The following is a 22,500-nucleotide window of genomic DNA, read 5'->3' as shown; positions in this document are numbered from 1 at the left end:
AAAAACGATAGCGATAATAATAATTATTATTATTATTATAATGATGATAATGAAAATATTAATAATAATATCGCATTTCTTTTACACATCATTCATATCATTCCTATCGTAATAAAAAACGAAAGAAGAAGTCGTTGACAAATAATTGTGTGTTCGTATAAAAAAAAAGAGAGAGAAAAAAAAAGAACAGAAAAACAAAAAAAAAGAAAAGAGAGAGAAACAAAAGAATGGAAAAAAATCAAATCGAAACGTTTAGGCTAGTCATTGACTAATAAGGTTCATGGCCGAATGTTTTTTCCGTTCGAGGATTATTGGTATTTAAAAACGTCCTCTCTCTTTCTCTCTCTCTGTTTCGCTAATCGATGGTAAACTGTTCGTCTATGTGAGAAGAAGAAGAAGGGAAAAAAAGAAAGAAAGAAGAAAAAGAATGATAGATAAATAAATAAAATAAAGTAGAAATAAAGAAGGAAAATGTCGGAGTTATAGGTTGCAGCATTTATGCCGGGCGAATAGTCGGTCCGCTTTAAAATAAATTATGCGAATTTATTGGTATAACGAGCTTTATGAGATAAGAATTTTCCATAATGAAAGACAAGATGTGATTCCCACGCGAGAATGGAATAATATGAAGGAAAAAGAGAGAGAGAGAGAGAGAGAGAGAAAGAGAGAATAAAGGTGCTGTTACGACATGCAAATAGAAAGAGAGAGAGAGAGAGAGAGAGATAGAATAAAGGCTGTGTTACGACTCGAAAATAATACTAGTTTTTAGTAATTATTTTTAATTAAACAAAATATTGAAGATAAAAGAGAAAAATAAAGGTGCTGTTACGACATGCAAATAGAGAGAGAAAGAGAAAGGGACAGAATAAAGGCTGTGTTACGACTCGAAGATAATACTATTTTTCAATAATTATATTTTATTAATCGATATTAACAAATGAAGAAAAAATTGTGAAAACTATTGTTAGAACACGTAAACGAAAAAAGAAAGAGAATAAAGGTGTTGTTACGACTTTCACAAAATTTATTATCATTTAATAATAATTATTTATGTTAATCAAAAATAGCATATAAAGAAATAAAGAACATTTAAATGGAGAAAAAATAAAGGCGATGTTATGACTTGTAAAAATATTGAGTAATTATTTTTGACTAATCAATGCAAGCTAATGGAAATAATAAAAGTACTATTAAAACACGTAAATAAAGAAAAAAAATAAAGGCTCTGTTAAAACTTGTAAATGGAGAGAAACAGAGAAAAAGAATAAAGTCGCTGTTACGACTTGCAAATAAAAAGAGAGAGAAATAAAGCGGCTGTTAATACAGACAAATAGAGAAAAAATAAAGTCGCTGTTACGACTTGCAAAATTATTATCCTCGAGCAATTATTTTTATTTTGTCAAAACTAATTCCTAATCGATTATCTTTTACTTTCACCATAATCTTCTTTTTTGAATTTAATACACGATTTTTTGATTTTTTCAAAACATTCCTTCAATTTCAAAAAAAAGAAAAAAGAAATGAAAAAAGAGAAAAAGGATAATATAAAAAATAAATAAGATACGCACATACACACACACACACATATGTATCATTATTATAAATATATAACATAATTATAGTGCACGTCCTTGCTTAGATAAATCTCGCGTAAATGACTTTTGCATGTTGCATAATCTATGCAACAATTATTAGATGTAACAGCAACCCTATAGTTAGTATGATCTACGAACTATGCGACAAGAAAATGAATATGAAGATGAAATCAAATAGTCGACGATTAATCTTTGAAGTTTATTTGCGCAATCCTTGTGCGAAGACGATTATCGGTTGGTCGAGAAAAGGTTAGCCAACTTTCTAACACAAAATAGAGTCACGTGTACATCGAGTGTGTACACCGATCAGATCGAAACATCATAGAAATTGACGTTCTAACGATGTTAAAAGTTTAATTATACATACATTATCTTCTATCGATTACGTAATTTTTCATAGGTACTAATTTCTATTAATTGGACAAATAAATATTACGGACGTTAATTACGTCGTAATTATTACGTTGGATACGATCCTACGTTGTAATTTAAAATGAATATTTATGAATTTTTATTTTTAACTAAATTAATATTGAATTAATATCATTTCATTTCATTTATATTAATCAATGATTGTATTAAACAATGATTTCAGAATTAATTATTAATATAAAATTATCTAAATGGCTAAGCACTTTATCGATCGTATATTAATATAAAATAACTTAAAAGTAAAGACACGTAGTCTTCTTTTTCGTTATATATAAAAACATTTCGTCGATTTTATCAGATTATTAATAATAAATTTTATTATTATTATTATTATTATTATTATTATTATTATTATTATTATTATTATTATTATTATTATTATAAAAATACGAACGAGAGAAACTATTTTCATAATAAACATATATCTGATATTAGTAATAAACGTTAATGTTAACATTATTATTAACGAATAAAAAATTATTAACGAATTGACTGAAAATTAAAAAAAAAAAAAAGAACTAAAAAAAAATAAAAACGAAACTTGCAATTGATAAGAGCCACTTGAATTTTTATACGAGTTAGACGTCATATTTCTTAATAAACTCATAATAATAATAATAATAGTAATAATAAATATTAACACATTCAAAAAAAAAAAACAGAAAAGAAAAAAAATTTTTTTTTCTCATATGTTCTAAAACAAACGTCGAAAGGAGAAAAAGAAAAAGAAGAAATAAAATAATAATAATAATAATAATAATAATAATAATAATAATAATAATAATAATAATAATAATAATAATAATAAGAAAAGAAACTCATAAATAGGAGACACCATAACATTAATTCCCTTATGATTAATATCAAACCCCAATCTACTACGTCTCCCTCCCTTCCTATCCATTACAGTATACTTAAATCACACATTATATTTCAAAAATAAAAAATAATTATTTATGGTTATATTATGATACGATAACTCCCATAGTAAATATAAATCAAATAACCTTTAACGATTCTATCGTTATCTTTTTCTAATTCTTTCAGAAACTCTCTCTCTCTCTCTTTCTCATACTATACTATATAATGTATATATATATATATATATATATATATATATATATATATATATCTTTCTCTCTTTGATAGTCCATTCAACGTGAATATCGGTTCAAGGAATCAACTTTGCGGTTAACGGAATAACCGTGTCGTGGTTCGTTGTGCGGTTCACTTATTGTTTAGGTTTAAGTTTACTTCGACCTTGACCTAATAACAAACTAGAACAATGAATCCACTGAAAAAGTAGGTCCTTATGAAAATTTCGAAATGTTCAATACGAACTTCGAAATTTCACTTCGACCGTGACTCGGGTCGGAAAGTGACATGAATGAGGCACTCTATCTCTGTCTCTCTCTCTCTCTCCCTCCCTCTCTTTATCTCTTTCTATTTCTGTTTTACTCTGTCTCTATATATGTGCGTTTGTTACGTGTTTACGTATGTATAGGTATGTATATGTGTGTGTATGTATGTAACTTTATGGGGATATCACACGTTACTACACGACCATATATCGACATTTATATTATTTAAAATATAAATATTATATAAATATTATATTCTATATATATTATATTATATTTTAATACAAATAATATATTATTTATAATATAAATGTCTTCTTTTTTTTCTGAAATTATAATTTTTGTTTCAGAATTTTTTCTTTCGTTTTTCTTTTTTTTTCTTTTTTTTTTGGAAATCTTTTTTATTCAATTCAACCATCTTAACGGATTTCATTGAAAGCGAATAATGTATATAAATGTGAGTTATGAATTTGTTAATTTGAACACACGGTATATTTTTTATGACTCCATTTGCAATACAATAAATAATAAATGTATATATATATATATATGTATATGCATGATTATAGATTAGAATTTTTTAATTGTACACTAAATATATATATCATGTGATTTGATTGGCAAATAAGAAGTAATTATTATATAATTGAATACCCAATTAGATTTATTTTTTATTTATATCTTTTTTTCTTTTTTTTTCTATAAAATTTTCTTCTCTTTTATCGATTAATTATTTGAATTTTACACGTTGAACAGAACCAATTAAAAATAAATAAGAAAGAATAATTTCTGATCATACGTTCTTAATTTATTTTTTAATAATTGATAATGTTAAATGTAATGTTTTTATAAATATATTTATTCATTTATGATTTAAATTTTCAAACAATTTTTCTTTTTCTTTTTTTTTCCTTTAATTTATTTTTCAATAGATTTACTTGTTTATTAATATATTATTTTCTTATAATTTATTTATAGATATTTAATATGCGATATATTAATATGTAATTAATTATTATTTTTAGAATTATTATTTATCACAAAGTTATACGTATTTCGGAACACTTATACGACAAAAGTTAGTATAGCCGCCATATTGGCTCATTTAAATGGATCACAGCGCGTCACCAACACGAACGATAGAGGTTCTCAACCTTGACCCGTATATATATAGTATATATACATATACGTGCTATATATATATATATATATATATATATATATATATATATATATATATATACACATATATATGTATATACGTAGATACCGTTAACTTAGAATTAATTAATCAAAACACTAGTGTGAATCTAATAAATTATATACCTTTTCATAAATATATATATATATATATATATATATATATGTATAAAGCATATATATGTATGTGTCTGTGTATGTGTGTATATATATACACACCAGAGTAATTATGTCATAATTACATATATATAATAATTAAAATAATTAATAAAATTAAACAATTATTATAATTAAATGAATATTGAAATGAAATATAAAGTTATGTAATATATGTTAATTAAAGAAAACAATTATATATATATATTTTTTTTCATTCTCCATAATCATTTCCAATGTAAAAATTAAATGATCTTGTAATAATTATAATAATTATTAAAATTAAATAACAATTATTAATATGATTAATAAATACAATTAATACTTAATTAATTATTAATAATATTATTAATAAAAACAATTATTAATAAATATTAAATAATTATATACATATATATACATATATATTTATAAAATTCTATAATATATCATATACATATCTTTTTTTATTTCAAATAATTTTCTATAGATTTTTGTCCTTTTGAAGTTTGTTCCTTTTCTGTACTTTTTTTTTTTTAAGAAAACGAAACGATCTTACATGCGATCAAGCGATTGTTGGATGATCGTCGGCATTAGAAGGGGTAGAGTGTTGTTCCCAGTTGTTTCGTACGCTGCTCGCGTACAAATGGTCGCCACCTCAAAGAGATCGCAGTCTGGTTGCTACGTGTCAAGGTCACTCGCGTTTTTCATCAACATATATCCGAAATAACAAACACAATGGTACTCGCGATAAGAAATCTTTATGTTTCTTCACATCTATCACAATATTAGAGTAACAAGGGAAAAAATATTTCGAACGATTTGATTTAAAAAGAATTGAAAGAAAAAGAAGAAAAAAAAAGGAAACAAAATTTCTTTTATACGAGTCAAAAATTCATTGACGGTCAAAAAGTTTTTTAAACGTTTCAAAAATTAGTTACTTTATTCCGAAATATTTTAGGTTAGGTAGATTGGTCGAACAATTTTACCAAAAAAGTGAATTTGATGTTTTATGATTTGTGAGAAAAAGTTAACCTAAAACGAGTAATTCATTTTTTGAAATCAACTTACTATTTTTAACCAATCATAGTACTCTTGCTTTCTGTCTGGCATTATAAAACATTTGAATAACGATAGAACGGTATATCTAAGATTTAATTGCGTTAGATTGTATCTCTCTCCCTCTCTCTCCCTCTCTCTCTCTCTCTCTCTCTCTCTCTCTTTCTCTTTTTATATGTATATATACATATATACATATCTGTGAGAAATTAATTAATAACACTTTGTAAATTAACCTCGACGTAATATCTGCAGTGACATTGAGAGAATAAATGACTATATTAACGTGGTATATTTAACGAAAGAAAGAGAGAGAGAGAGAGAAAGAGAGAGAGAGAGAAAGAGAGAAAAAAAAGAAATCGAGTAAGTACTTGAACTACTTGGAAAGTAAAGTTAGTATATTGTGTATATAGTGTATATATGGGGACTCATGAAAGAAGTTCTAAAGAGATTAAGGTTATAGTTGCATAACGGTGTTCTCCAATGACGAATAATTTATGTATGTGTGTCTTCTTTTTATGTTTAATAATTAATATATTATAATATTTAAACAATTAATTTATTAATTACCATAATAATTTTCTTTATCTCTTTCTATCTTACTCAGAGATATGGCTGTAAATATAAAAGTAGATATACATGTGTATGTACATTATACATGTATATACGTATGTAGGTTTATATATATATATATATTTTTCTATATATACGTATACTTCGTATATGGGTACATATATGTGTTTTATATATATATATTTTTTTTTTCTCATATTATTGACATATATTGATAATTATAATAATTTAATAATAATTTATATTATTATTTAATAAAATTATTTATCTTATATAATTATTAATAATAATTTATACACATATACATTTTTTATTCATATATATTACATTATTTTATATATATATTTATATATAATTATTTAATAATAATTATTTAATTATATCTATTTTACTGATCATGGTGAATGAAGAAAGAAAAAAATATATATATATATATATGTAGGTATATAAAATTATTCAGTTTTATTAATTATCATAATTAACACATGATTATAAAACTTTTATCTACCCGTCAGATCATTGTGAATGAAAAAAAGATAAAAAAGAGAAACAAAAGGAAAAAGATACTCTTTCTTTTCTTTTCTTTTATTTTCATCTTTTTTTTTTTTTTAATATTCAACACTCTCAAGTAGAACTTATCGTTTCGTCGTATCAACAAAATTATGGTCGCGAATCACGTACTATGCGAAAATATTCTCCTTGCGCGTGCACTTGACACGGAAACGGATTTTAAAACGATTGCGCTGTAAGAAGATACAACGACGATGACGACAATAACAAAGATGATGAAGATGAAGATGATGACACGAGAATATTCGAATTTCTCTCCTTTGAATAAAGTTTCTTCATTAAATGTTTAATTTTTCATTAGAAATTGGCAGCCATTTTTTATTGGGTCATATTCATTTAATTCTTTTTCTAACGAAAAAAAAAAAAAAGAATTTTCATCTTCGTTTTTTTTCGATAATTCTTTTAATTATGATCTGTTTTTCTTTATATCTTTCTTTTCTTTTTTTTTCGTAAAGAATAAAGTTTAATACATACTCAGTTCGTTAAAGAAATTTTTTCGAAATTGCAAATATTTGATCAAACGGTTTTAATAGAGATTTTTTTCATTAAAAAGTGATAATAATATAATTTTATTATACATTCTTTTTTATTAATAAAAAATATTTTATATATATATTTTGTTTTATGTGTGTGTGTGTGTAATAAAAATAAACACATTTTTAAAAAGAAGAAACGAAATATTTGAGAACAAATTTTTTTCTTCTTTTTTCATATTTTTTTTTATAAATTTCTTATTTTTTTTTCTTTTCTTTTCTTCATAAAATATTTTTGTAACCTACCATAATCAGAAATAACGTTTAAAATGAAGGTTATTCGATTTTTCTAAGAATCGAAAATGGCGTCTTGAAATAGACAGATGCATACATACATACATACATACATACATACATACATACATACATACATACATACATATATGTATATATATATATATATATATATACATAGTCATATATATATATATGTATGTGTGTGTTTGTCTGTATATGTATATAAAGAAAGATAGAGATAAAAAGAAGAATGAACAAGTTTAAATAGAAAAAAGAGAAAAAGACTTTAACACATTTTTTCTCTTCTTTTTTGTTTCTCCCAATAAAACTTCTTCTCTTCTTTATTTTTCCTTTCTTCTCAGAAAAAAATTTCCATAACCTATCATAATTATAAAAAATGCATACAATAATGGAGATTAGATTTTTCGAAGAATAGAAAATGATACTTAAAGAGAGAGAAAGATAGAGATAGAAAGAAGAAATAGGCACGTTTAAAAAAAAAAAAAGAAACGAAAAAATTATTTAATGTATCCTTTTTCTCTTCGCTTTTATTTTTCCCGACAACAATTTTCTTTTTCAAACAAAAATGTTCATAACCTAGCATAACTATAAAAAACGCGCACAATAATGGCGATTTTCGATTTTTCCAAAATGGCGGCCCTCTATACACACATATATACAGGGAAAGCAGAAACAGATAAGGAACGAATACGTTTTAAATAGAAAAAGAAAAAAAAAGAAAAGAAAAAGAAAAAGGAAAATAAAAGAGAAGAGAAAAAAAATGTAATCTGGGTGCGCCTGGCATTGTGTTTTGCCGGCATGCAAGCATTCGTCTCTACACCGGACTGACTTCTCTTTTTCTTATTCGATTGTAAATGCGACGAGAAGAAACGGGTAAAGGTAAATAAGTAAATACGAACTACGAGCTAGGATAGCCAGTTGGAACGTGCGATACCGTCGTATCCTATCCTATCGTATCAAATCGAGTCGAATGGAATCAAGTGGAATGGAATCGAATGGAATCGAATGGAATGGAATGGAATGGAATGGAACTGAACGGAATGGCAGGAGTGTTACAAAATATCAGCTTTCACCGTATCAACACAACACGAAGGCAAACGTAGCAAAAGCACGTTTGCAACGAAACGAGTTATTCGTCTCTCTTTCTCTTTCTTTCTCTCTCTCTCTGTCTTTCTGGTTCTTTGGTTCTCTGTCTCTGTCAGTCTCTCTGACTCTTTCTCTTTATTTCTCTCTGTCTCTTACTATCTATGTATCTATATATCTATCTATCTTGTTCGCACGCTATTTTCAGATTTCATCGTTCAGAATGTACTTCTCCGTTCTATCTTAAGATTATTCTTCTTTAAGCGTTTATATATATATATGTATATATATGTATATGTATATGTGTATGATATATATGTATATGAATGTGCATACATGTATATATGCATGCGTATGTGTACGTGTATGTGATTATCAGTTTGTCTTTATATTTGTGTGTATATTTGTGTCTTTGATTGGGTTTTTTTTTTGCATGTAAATTCTTTTATTTATAATAGTTTTTTTCATAATTTTCGATCTTTTTCCTATTCCTTTTTCTTATGTTTTTTATTTTGTTTTTCTCAGGTTTTTATTGTTTCTTTTTTCTTTCTTTATATATATAAGACGACTTAATTCCTCGTTATTGAAAAATAAAGAAAAATTAATTTGTATCACGAAAAAGAAAGAAACAGAAAAACATAGAGAGAGACAGAGAGAGAGAGAGAGAGAGAGAGAGAGAGAGAGAGAGACAGAAATTAAAAGAGACAGAGAAAGTGAAAGAGAGAAAGAGAGAGAGAGAGAGAGAGAGAGAGAGAGAGACTCGATCGATGAATTATTCGTAACCGTGCGATTACAAATTCAAATTCGAAAGTAGTTCGCGCGCTTTTAAAACGCTAATAATACACTTTTACTAATTGTCATTTATTTAGGTAAGTAGATCGAAGAGTTCGAAATTGTACATATTAATTATAACTTTTTATATTAAGTTAAACTTCTGTTACAGAATTTTTTATTATATTTATTAATATGATTACGATTACGATTATGATGATTACGATGATGATTATTATTATAATTATAATTATAGTTATAATTATCATTATGATTACCATTATTATTTTTTTTATCGTTGTTGTTGTTGTTACTGTTATTGTTAAAATATAAAAAAAACTAAAAGCAATCGAAAGAAAGAAAAACGAAAAAGAAATCAGAAATAGTGAAATAAAAATTTTAACATACTCATAGTTAACTATAAATATTATTTTTTTTCTTTTTCTTTTATAAATTAACCATAAAAATTAAGATCATATATAAATACGTTAATAATAATAATAATAATAATAATAATAATAATAATAATAATAATAATAATAATAATAATAATAATAATAATAATAATAATAATAATAATAATAATAATAATAATAATAATAATAATAATAATAATAATAATAATAATAATAATAATAATAATAATAATAATAATAATAATAATAATAATAATAATAATAATAATGTTAATAATATAGAAACGTTAATATTTTTATGGCTAACCATAAATAACATTTCTTATGTATTTTTTTCTATTATCCACACAAATTAACCATAAAGACAAAAGCCATAAGAAAAAAGAAAGAAATAATAATATGTACTATAAAAATATTAATATTTTTATGGTTAATCATAAATAACATTTATTTTCCTTAATTATCCACGAAAATGAAAAACATAGGAATAAAAAAGATAGTAATATGTATTATAAAAATATCAATATTTTTATGGTTAACCATAAATTACGTACATTTTACATTAATTCGCTATAAAAATAAACCATAAAAATAAAACTCATAAAATAAAAGAAAAAAAAAATAATAATAATAATAATATAACAACATCAATATTTTTATGGCTGACCATAAGTGACATTTATTTTCTTTAATTGTCAATAAACATAAAACATCATAAAAATGTTAATTATAAAAGTCAAAAGCATAAAAATTGAAATAATAATAATTGATCCAGTAACATCGTCAATATTATCATGGCTAACCTTAAATATCACTTATTTCCCTTAATTATCCATAAAAATAAAAAGAAATCCATAGAAACGGAAACCATAAAAATAGTAAAAAGAAAAAAGAAGATAATAATAAGTACAATAACGGTGTTAACATTTTCTATGGATAACCATAAACGAAATTAATTTTCTACTTTAATAATCAACAAAAATGGAGATCGATGAATGAAAACGAAAATGAAAATGAAAAAGGAACGAAAAAGGAAAAAGAAAAAAAAAACCAAAGAAAGCAACAATGATAATACGGAAATGCGAATCATGGTCGTAAATAACAATAAATAACATTAGTGTTAACATTTAATTGCAACGAAACCGATATCGATATTACCTACGAGTTTAAAAAGTAGGAATTCTCGATTTATTCGTTTCTAATGGCGTGACTCGATAGATAACGATCTTGACGGTACATTGCTAGGCTGCTGCAACGCTGAAGGGTTAACTTTCAATCGGTAATATAGGTGACGTTACACACGTGCACGGGATAATTCCCTAATCGTTTCGAACGGAAAGAGAAAGAGAGAGAGAGAGAGAGAGACAAAGAGATAGACAGAGTATGAGATAGAAAGAAAGAGATAGATAAAGATAAACGGAGTATGAAGTCAAAAGAGAGAGATAGAGTATGAAGTAGAAAGAGAGAGATAGAATGAAATAGATAGATAGACAGTGTGAGAAAGAAAGACAAAGAGAGAGAAAGAGAGATAGGATTACTTTTAGAATGGTCGAGACAAAGATAGTGTTTCAGAGAGAGAGGAAGAGAGAGAAAGAGAAAGAGAGAGATAGAGATTGCTACTTTTAGAATGGCCGTTCCAAAGCCACCTACGTTCACGTGGTGGTCCACGTGAGATCAAACGAGGAGACTGGTGAGCTCAATGCTACAGGATTGAAAGTAACTCTTTTTTTCTTTCTTTATCTTTTCTTTTTCTTTTCTTTTATTATTATTTTTCTATTTCTTTTCTTCTTTCTCTTTCGATGTTTCTTTTTCTGTTTCTTATTGTTGTTGTTCTTCTTGTTCTTCTTCTTTTGTTTATTTGTTTAGATTGTTATATTACCAGCTATTAGTATTTTTATTTTCTATTATGTTAGAAATTGTAATAGATGGATAAAGGATGTAATATCTATATATATATATTATTATATATTATATATATATATATATATATAAAATATAAAATATAGAATAGAAATTATAAAATAGATATATACATATTTTTATACATATATTTTAGACGTATATCTCTATATACTATAAAGCAATATAATTTCAAGTAATATATACATGTACACATATAGATATAATACAGGATCTTATTGTCACGGACTGTACATACATAAGTGACAACCGGCACGAATGTCGAGAGTAGAAAATTGCCATAGTCTCTCTACGGTCTCGTTGTTGGTATCGAGTATGGATCAGCTGGAGACTGTAGTATATATATATATATATATATATACATATATATATATGTATACGTGTATATGTACCAGGCTGCCGATCGTACGCTCGATGATTGCAAAAGTGAATTGACGATTTCTTGAACGTCGAAAGTCTTTCTCGATTTTACTTTTTTAGTACGAGACCACTCTCACCGTATTTAAAAACGAACTTTATATATACATGTGTGTGTGTGTGTGTGTGTATGTATCCAACAATTTCATTTAGAAAGAGATTTTATGAGATTTATATATTTCATTCGTTTGATAATTATTATTGATAAGGACTCTTATAGAAGTTAATAGTTATGTAAAACAGAGAAAGGAAGAAAAGAGAGAGAGAGATGTGTTTGCGTGTTTATATGTATGTATTTAATTTTTCATTTTTTCCTTTTTTCTTTTTCAATTTTTTATATTTATTTCTTTTTTGTTTAATTTTTACATGATATTGATCGAATTAAATATTATTATATAAATGTTATATTGTTTATTATATTGTTTATTATTATTTAATATTATTATATATATACGTATTAAATATCATCATACATACATACATACATATATATATAGTTTTGTCATATATAAATTATATAATATCATGAAAAAATATATTTCTATGTATGTATGTGTATGCTCGTATTTGTGTGTGTGTTTATGAATTTTTTTTTTTTTATTACATTATCCCGAGAAATTTATCATATTAATTGTTTTTTCTTTTTTATAAAATTATTTTGTTAAAAAGATTTTTTTTCTGTATTGAAACTAAAAAGAAAGAAAGAATAGATCGAACGATTTTATCCACAATGTTAATGATCGTATTAATTAAAAGTCGAATAACAATGTTATATAGATTTTCAAAATGATTTTGTTATTGATCCTAATGATATTTTTTTATATGCAATTATTTGCGAAAAATATTTCTCCTTTTTCTTGCTTTTTTTTTTGTCGGGACAATTCGTAAAAATCTTTCATTCTTCGTTCATTTCTTATTTTTTAATTTATTTATTTATTATATTCATTTATTCATTATTTTACATCTATTTTGGTCCGTACATTTGTGAAGCGTGTTAAAAGGCGCCATAATTTTTACGAGATATCACTTAAAATTATAAATTAAATTTATTACTAAACTTACCATTGAATTAAATTAAACAAACTAATAAATTAAACTAAACAATGTGAGTACTCGTTTGATATCGTCACGATATTATTTACAAATTTTCGTTCGACGTAAGTATACGATTTTCATTAAATAAAAAAAAAAAGAAAAAGAAAAAAGAAAGCCACGTTACAATGTCGATGTCACGACAATGGCGCCATCTACGAAATAACTACGTAATGGACGTTGCATTATCCCATTCAATTACGTTAAAACTATTGTTCGAAACACTTTTTTTTACATAACCAATAGAATCCGAATTATTTAGCTCATTATGTTGGATACGAAACGAGTCACCCTATATACACTATATACATATGTGTAAGTAAATATGTGTATGAAGGATTAACTATGCGTTAGGTTTACTTTCAACATGGAGAATACATATTCGCTAACTATGTTCGAAAGTTTTCGTTGAGAATAATACGGGGAAATACGTTCAACGACCGATCATCAATTTCGATGTGTACATTAATGGGAAAATAATAATAATAATAATCCATAATATAATCCTATGATGGATGCTCGAGAACGTATGCGTTCGCCTACGCGCGATCATTAAGATTTTTTTTTCTTTTCTTATATTTTTTTTTTTATATATATATATATTACGATTTAATCGAAAGTTCATTTCCGGGAGATTCGATCATGCTTGAAAAATTTACGATCATTTCCTTGTTCCTTTTAACCTTTTAAATGAAAATAATATGGCGACCGAGAGATCTTTTTTTTTTGTAAACGTAAATTTAACGGAAAGAACAACGAGTAATTTAATTTTTCGCGCGCATTTGATAGATTTTGATTATCGATTGATTTTTTAGTGTTCCTAATAATATAAGCGCCATTTTGAAATTAATCGGGCAATTTAAAATTCCCTCTCAAAAAAAATAAAGAAGAAAAATGATAATAATAATAATATCGAGTTAATCAAATCTTATCAATATCAAATATATATATATATGAAGTATGCAATAGTTTATTATAATAATATTTTATTAAGAAACGAATAAAATAAATCTGGTCAATCTCTTTTCGGCGACTTGTGCTGAATAAATTCCCGAATAAATATTTAATCGAATAAATATTTAATCTCATTCTTATAGATAATTTAATTTCAATATAATTTACGAGAAAACGAAGTCGTCTTGTTGTCCCACTTTGCACTTGAACTATTCACCGTGAATGCTCATCGAAAAGGTCGCTGCTTTTCTCCAGGTTTGCTCGTGAAAGTTACTAAAGAACGAGGGGGGTCCGATTGGTAGGGGGGGGGGGGGGGGGCCCGGGTTCCTCAACACCGCCCTCTTACTACTAAGTTTTGACTAAAATCGACAAATGCGATGAAATATTTGTGTGCGTTTTTTTTTTCATTCTCATTATCTTTTTTTCCCTTTCGTTATGTTAAACTTAATATACGAGTTGTGTGTGTGTATTATCTAAAGAACGAATCAAATAAGTTCGCGTGACGTGTACGAGATAGGTAGGTGAGTTAAGTGGAGAAAAAGGAAATGGAGCGACACAAGACGGAAGGAAACTCTCTAACGTCGAGTTAGTGAGAATATTTCCGTACAATTAGTAATAGTTTAGCTCGCGCACGTGAAAGTTACACGTTTTGATTTAATCCGAACGATTACTAAGCGTTGAAGATGATATTTACTTTATAACGCCATTTCTTCTTTTTCCTTTTCTTTTTCGTTTCAACATTTTTTTCTATCCGACATATCTTAATCAGTCAGATTTCTTTTTCTTCTTTCTCTTTCATTTTCATTGATCGACGTTTTTTCTTTTTTGACCGATATTTTTCGTTCATTTTTTCGTCCGCCATTTTTTTGTCCGCCATGTTCTTCATCTGACATTTTTTCGTCCGCCATTGTTGTAACTACTATTTTTCATCAATTTTTTATTCGCATTTTTCTGTCCGCCGTTCTTCTTTTTTTCATTTGTTTTGTTCGCATTTACCAAATCTTTTTTATTTTGATTTTGACGTTCATTTAGGTGTTATCTTCTCGCGAAAAAATTTTCGAAAAGATATATATATATATATATATATATATGTATATATATATGTATTATACAAGTATTCTCGGTATATCTTTTCGCTTGAGAAAACGAGCAATCGAAACCGAGAGTTTTAGCTTGTCCATTTGAAACCGCACGTTATATATAAGCTACATACATCTCTCTCTCTCTGTCTCTTTCTCTCTCTTTCTCTCTTGCTGTTTCTTTCTATCTTTCTCACTCTCTTTCAAGGAAAGTGTAACAACGGCCTCTCCAGCGTTGAACAGAGAAATGAAAGTGGTAGCTTCGACTGTCCCGATAAACCATACTTGGTAAATTCATAGTCGTTGACTAGTATAGTTTTAATGTGTTTCTCTGTCTTTCTCTCTCTCTTTCAATATATATATATATATATATATATATATATATATATATATATATACAGTAAACGTGTAATATCTTTTATTTAATTGGAAATATTAAATAAAACATATAACACGTCTACGATACAAGTTATTCTAAAGGTTATGTATGGTTATGATTTAGGTTATGTATATTCATTAAGACACGTGACGTCATTCATCACAAAACGAAATTTTATTTTCTAAATATAAAATAAGAAAAGAGCAAAAAAGAAATTGTTGTAATTTAATATATACATATGTGTGTTTGTGTGCGTGTTTTATTTTTTATTTTTATATATAATTTAATTATGTATTATAATTTTTTGTACAAAATTCATATAATATTCCTATATATTATATTTTTATAGATATATAATTTGTTCGTATTACGAACGTATTGTAATAAAGTTTTTAATTTTAATTTAATTTCTTTTTTCCCTTATAATTTTTTTTTAATTCACCACTTATAATTTTTTGCTCTTTCACCTATATCCCATCCCTTGCACCCTTGATACCAGCCATCAGTCATTTTCATTTTTTTCAATCACTTTATTTTTCCGATCATTTTTATTTTCCGCCATTTGTCTTTATCGCCATTTTTATTTTTCGCCATTTCTACGACCGGCCATTTTTCTTTCATCTCGATAAGGGACATAGTTTAAATCGTCGAAGGAAGAAAAATTAAAATTACGGAAATTTTTGTAACTGACGATAAAGCACTTAACGGCAGACATTTACTGTATGAACTGTACTTAAAACGTGATCACGGCACTTTCACTGCGAATTCAAGCTATGGTCGCCATTCGTCGGCTTAATCCAAACATAATAATAATAAGAAGAATATAATGATAAAAATAATAACAATAGTGAATTATTGTTCGTCAATTTTTTTTTTAAATTATCTTGTCGACGTTTGTTGAATAAAAAAAAAAGAATCTTAATGAATTTCGGAAGAAAAATTTTTTTCTAAACAAAATTTCAGAAGAAAAATAAAATTTCCTCGAATATCCTCATTTCTTTTTCTTTCAAAACAAAATAACAGATATTAAATAAATAACACAATAAATTCGATTGGATTAAAAAAAAAAAAGAAAAAGACATATATAATCCTTGCGAAAAAGTTTGAAAGAAAGAAAAATGAAAAAGAAGTTAATTTTCGCGAGAAAATTCGAAATACAAAAAGAAAGAAAAAAGAGAAAAAAGAGAACAAGTAATCTTCTGTTTGTTTAAGAATCCGAACGATATTAATAATTTTTTTTATTCTGAATAACTAAATAAATAAATAAATAAACAAGTAAATATATAAAATAAATAAAAAACGAATATTATTTTTCACTCGTAATTTATTTTCTTCCTTTTCTTGTGGTGTTTCGAGTAAATAAATAAACAACCAATAAAATAAATAAATTAATTAATTCATAATTAATTATTAATTAAATGAAATAAATAAAATAAATAAAATAAATATTCTCTCCTTCTTATTTCTTTCCTTTTTTTTTTCTTGTCATGCACCAAATAAAGCAAATAAAACAAATAAAAACAAAATATTCTTGTTTCTTCTACATTTTTACTTTTTTTTTTACCTTTTTACTTTTTTTTTTAAATCATTTTAATCTTTTCTCTATCCCCACCCATTCCTTTTTCTCCTCACTCGCGATCATCGTTCTATATGTCGTATATAAAAATAACAAAAGGTCAACAAAAAGTCAAAAAAAAGTCGAAAAAATCGAAAGAAGATGAAAAAAAAGAAAAAGAACACTTACGTCATTTATGGTCGATCAGAACGGAGGTGGTTCGATTGGCTTGAAGATTTTTGACGGTCCTCATGTTTCCATTGTCACACTGGTTGAGATCCTCGACATCGTCGACGACGATGACGATGACGACGAAGACGGTGAAGAACTTCCGGTTTATATGTATACAACGTGTAATAAAGTAACACTTAGCGATATCAACAAAATGGCCGACTTATCAAATCGATTGATCGGTACGAATTTTTTTGTTAGAAAAATATACAGAAAAAAAAAATTGATCGGAGCTAAAGAATCTCCGTTTTATTTTATTTTATTTATTTTTTCTTTGAGTCGTTTATCCACCAAAATTGAAATTTCACTTGAGCAACACACAAAAATTAAACACAAATGTCCTCCAGTAGTATCTTGTCCAGTCAATCGTGAATATTGCTTCTGATTTTTTCGTAGAGGTGTTCCTTTTGAGTGGAGTATCGGAAACAAAAAAAAATGGAGGGGTAAGGGCTGATGTAAGAAAATTGTCGAAAGAAAAAGAAAAGGAAAGAGAAAAGAAAATAAGAAAAAATATTGAAAAAAAATAAAATATAAACGAAGAAATAATAAATAGAGAAAAGAATTCGACTCGAATTTGAATGAAAATTGAAAAATTAGAAAAATAGAAAAAGAATTTTTACGAATTATTTGAAAAAAATAAAAAGATTAATTAATTAAAATAAATTGAAAAAAAAAGATTTAATATATATATATACACACATATAAATCTTTTTTAACTTGTAAACTTGCACACACACACACACACACACACACATACACGTACGATTAAATATTCTAAAAGTGTTATGAAATATATTTATATATAGGGTGGGTCATAAGTTCTTAGTCGGGCCAAAAGTTTTTAGGTAATTTAAAAAAATCAATAACTCTATCTCCGAGACATTTTAGGATAATATCTACGATTGGCCAATTTTACATGCATATCTTGTAGTTTTATAATCCAAGGAAAAAATTAAAATCGAATGTCTCCGAAATGAATAATCGATTTTTAATATGACCTGTGAACTTTTGGCCCATATAGAGACTTTTGAACCACGCTATGTATAGAAAATTTTTTGAAAGATAAAAAAAAATTTTTATTTTCTACATAATATATTAATCTATTAATTAACGTCGTATATATATATATACATACATATAAATATTAAAAAAGAAATATATTTTTATAAATTGAAAACAAAAAGAAAAAAAGAGAAGAAAAAAGAAGAAAATTATTCATTCCTTCGAAGGACTCTTTCGAAAAAATAAAAACATTGTCTGTACGATGTAAAAAAATATTTATTCTCTATTTTATCCTTCTTGTTTTTTTTTTTTTTTTAATAAATATCCGTAACAAAATATCGAAGTGAAAATTTGTAGAGGAAGACTAAACGAATATCTCTAAAATAAAACGATATAAATATAATGAATTTTGAAGTAGCAGTATGAAAATCAAATTTAAACAAAACACACTTATTATTATTAATTAAATATTTACTATTATAATACTTTCTAAATCTCTTAATTTATTTTGTCATCTCTTTCTTCATTTTTCATTTCTCCAAATTTTTCCTTTTACTTTTCTTTCTCCACTTGATCGTTTTCTTTAATTTCCTTTTACTTATTTATCCACTTATTTATTCACTTTCTCGGACAATCGTCACGAACGAGTGCGTAATAATTTTGTCTTTTTTCAGGTTCTTCTTTTTTTTTCTTCCTCATATATTTTTTCTTCTTTTTTTTTTTTCCCCTACCAAATCGAGCGAAGAAGAACACACACATATACAGATGGACAAACATACAGATAGTACACTCGATGAAATGGTCGATTCGCAAACTCGTCCTCCCAGTTACGCAAACCCGGACGACAACAGCCAGAAATAGAAGAAGTTGAGTGCCTTTTTAGACGCGTTTAAAAAAAGAGAGAAAGAGACAGAGAACGGACTGTCTCCACGTACGTGTAAGTACATATATGAGTATGAGAGAGAAGGAAATAAAGAAAAAGAAAGAGAGAGAGAGAAAGAGAGAGAAAGAGATAGAGAGAGAGTGAAAAAGCTGTAGTCTCTATAAGTACTTACACCTTATTATCATTTTGTACCAGATTACCTATGTACGTATCTGATCATTACCTAGGTACCTGGAGAATTAACGAACGCTTCGTGATTTCCTATCTTAATTAAACGACTGATTATTTATTTCACTCTCTCTCTCTCTCTCTCTCTCTCTCTTTTTCTATTTCTCTTTCTCTTTCTTTCCGTCTTTCTCTTTTTCTTTCTATTATATACGGTAATGGATGTATGTAAAGAGAGGGTGGAGTAACGTGTATGGTGTTATATGGGATTTTAACGCAATTATGTGGTTTTTTTTTTATTAAAATTTTATTTGGAAAATTTTTATGAAAAATTTTAGACTTTGTAATCGTTGTTATTGTTATCGTTATTAATTTAATATTGTTATATAATTAATTGTTTCTTATTATACGTTTATATAATGTTTATTGTTGTTGTTGTTGTTATTTTTATTATTGTTATTTTTATTATTGTAATTCATTATTTATTATTTTAATGAATTTTTAGAAAATTGAAATGATGCCTGTAAACCAAATGGCAATATAAATTTTTATTAAAAATTTAATAACAAAAAGTTTTAGAATTTTCATTTGTTATTATAATATTATTGTTATTATAATTATTAATTTGTATACTATTTATTTATAATTAATTGTTGTTATAATAATATTATTATTATTATTATTATATAACTTAATTGTTATTACTTATATCAATTTTTATTAAAAAATGAAGAATTCATTATTCAATGTTATAATTAATTTTTTACAAATTAAGCTGATCTGTGAGGCTCGTACAATAATACAAATTTTTATTAAAAATTGAGTAATTAATGTTTCAAATTGAAATTAATTCTTTAAATACGATGGTGTTGACGATATAAACTTTTACTCACGATTTAATAATTAATATTTATAATCACAATTAATAATTACAATCGTTGTTTGGAATCTTCATGAAAAACATTGTAGAAGGCAATGAAGATACTTTTTATTTCATTTCTTTTTCACGATATACTTTTAACTAAATTCACATTCACGATATTAATTATGTTATTATAATCAAAATTCTTAATATTATTAATTTATTTTTTACAAATTATAAATTGATTTTTTCCTGTCTTTCTTAACGTAATCAAAAAAATTTTCAATTCTTCGTTATATTTATTGAATCAAAAAAAAGAAAAAATATTTCACTAAAAATCAATAATAAAATTATACAAAAGAAACTATTTTCAATTGCACAAACACACACAGACGCATACACGTACAAATAAACGTACGCATATACATATACGAAATTTAAAATGATTAAAGAGAATGTTCTCTTTCCCTTTTACTTTTATCTTTATTTTTTAATTCATTATCTTAACAGTTTTATTGATCGCAAGAAAGAATTTCTTCTGAGATTTGTAAAAAATAGTTGACGCTTCCAGAAAATAAAAAAAAAAGAAACAGATAGAGAAAATAAAAAATTAAAAAAGAAGAAGAAAAATAAAAAAGATAAAAAAATTTTGTAGAAATCAGTCTAACTCTTCCACTCGAATGAACAGCACATCGTAATATATATATATACGTTCATAAACTAAGCAAGCATTGAAATCACCGATCACCGAAACTAATAAACTCTCCTTTCGTTAAAATCTCTCACAAAGCAATTCTCCATACTCGTTTTCCCTTTACCGTCCAATAAAAACACTCGACATACTTCCTATCGAAATAATATATTTATATATACATGTGTGTGTGTGTATGTGTGTATGTGTAATATAAAGTATATAATATATGAAAAAGAAAAAATAAAAAAAGGAAAAAATAATAATAATAATAAAACGAACATACTATAATCTTTTTACGTGTGTACAAAATTCGCGAAAACGAAAATAAATGTTTTTAAAATTCACTAAACGGTTGTGCATTGAAAAATATGAAAATATTATGAAATATAGAAAAAGAGAAGAAAGAGAAGATTGAAAGAGAAAAATCAAAGGTAAAAATTAAAGAAAATAAAAAAAAGAATAAAAATAAAAATCAGTTAAAAAGAAAAGAATAATTTCATTTTTATCGGGCGAAGTTTCACGTGAAAGAATAGAAATGAATTATATCTCGAAATTTATTAAAAAGTTGTATTAAATAAATTACGAGAAAGAATGAAAGTAAAAAAAAAGTTCATTTTATCGTACTGTCTCAAAAAAAAAAAAAGAAAACAAAAAAGAAAGAGAGAAAGAAAGAAAGAAATTATTTTGAGACGGTTTAAAAAATTATATCGAAAGTATTACGAAAAGAAGGAATAAAAGAAAAAGATTTAATTTCATTTAATTTCAATATAATGATATAATAATAATAATAATAACAATATTTATAATAATATTCTCCTAAAATAATATTTATACGATTGGTATGTATTTAACAATCGTTGTTCGATATATTTATTCGATATAATTAGAAAAATATATTTCCTGACAACGTAATAAAATATTAAATGACGATATTAAATAATACATTAAAGATTATAATTAATAATATTAAATGATATTATAGAAGCAAAATAAAAATAAAACAAAAAAAAAATAATTGTCTACGAACGAACATACATATCTCCAGTGATAACATTGGCATAATAATAATAATAATTAAACAAAAAAAAAAAGAGAAGAAAAGAAGATCAAGAAAAGGAATAAAAATTATTATCATGGTGGATGGAAAATTATTTCTAAAAAATAAAGAAAAAAAAGAAAAAAATGTCAAAGGAAAAAAAGTTACAATAATAATTATCGATCATTGCACTCTACGTACATACTTCTAGAAATAACATAAACGTAATGATGAAGAAAAACTAA

At 25.4% G+C, this 22,500-nt stretch overlaps 1 protein-coding gene across 3 annotated transcripts in view; it reads right to left on the bottom strand.

The window, feature by feature from the left end:
• Positions 1 to 22,500, bottom strand: part of LOC127072428 (A disintegrin and metalloproteinase with thrombospondin motifs 18-like) — a 68,299-nt gene that overhangs the window by 44,576 nt on the left and 1,223 nt on the right. For all 3 annotated transcript variants that reach the window (XM_051012852.1, XM_051012851.1, XM_051012850.1), the window contains exon 2: positions 17,572 to 18,017. The gene's annotated coding sequence lies outside the window, so the exon portion shown is untranslated. The remainder of the gene's footprint in view (positions 1 to 17,571; positions 18,018 to 22,500) is intronic.

The sequence above is a fragment of the Vespula vulgaris genome, chromosome 25 (genome assembly GCF_905475345.1).
Source record: "Vespula vulgaris chromosome 25, iyVesVulg1.1, whole genome shotgun sequence".
Classification (NCBI taxonomy): domain Eukaryota; kingdom Metazoa; phylum Arthropoda; class Insecta; order Hymenoptera; family Vespidae; genus Vespula; species Vespula vulgaris.
This window is presented reverse-complemented; position numbering and strand designations above follow the sequence as displayed.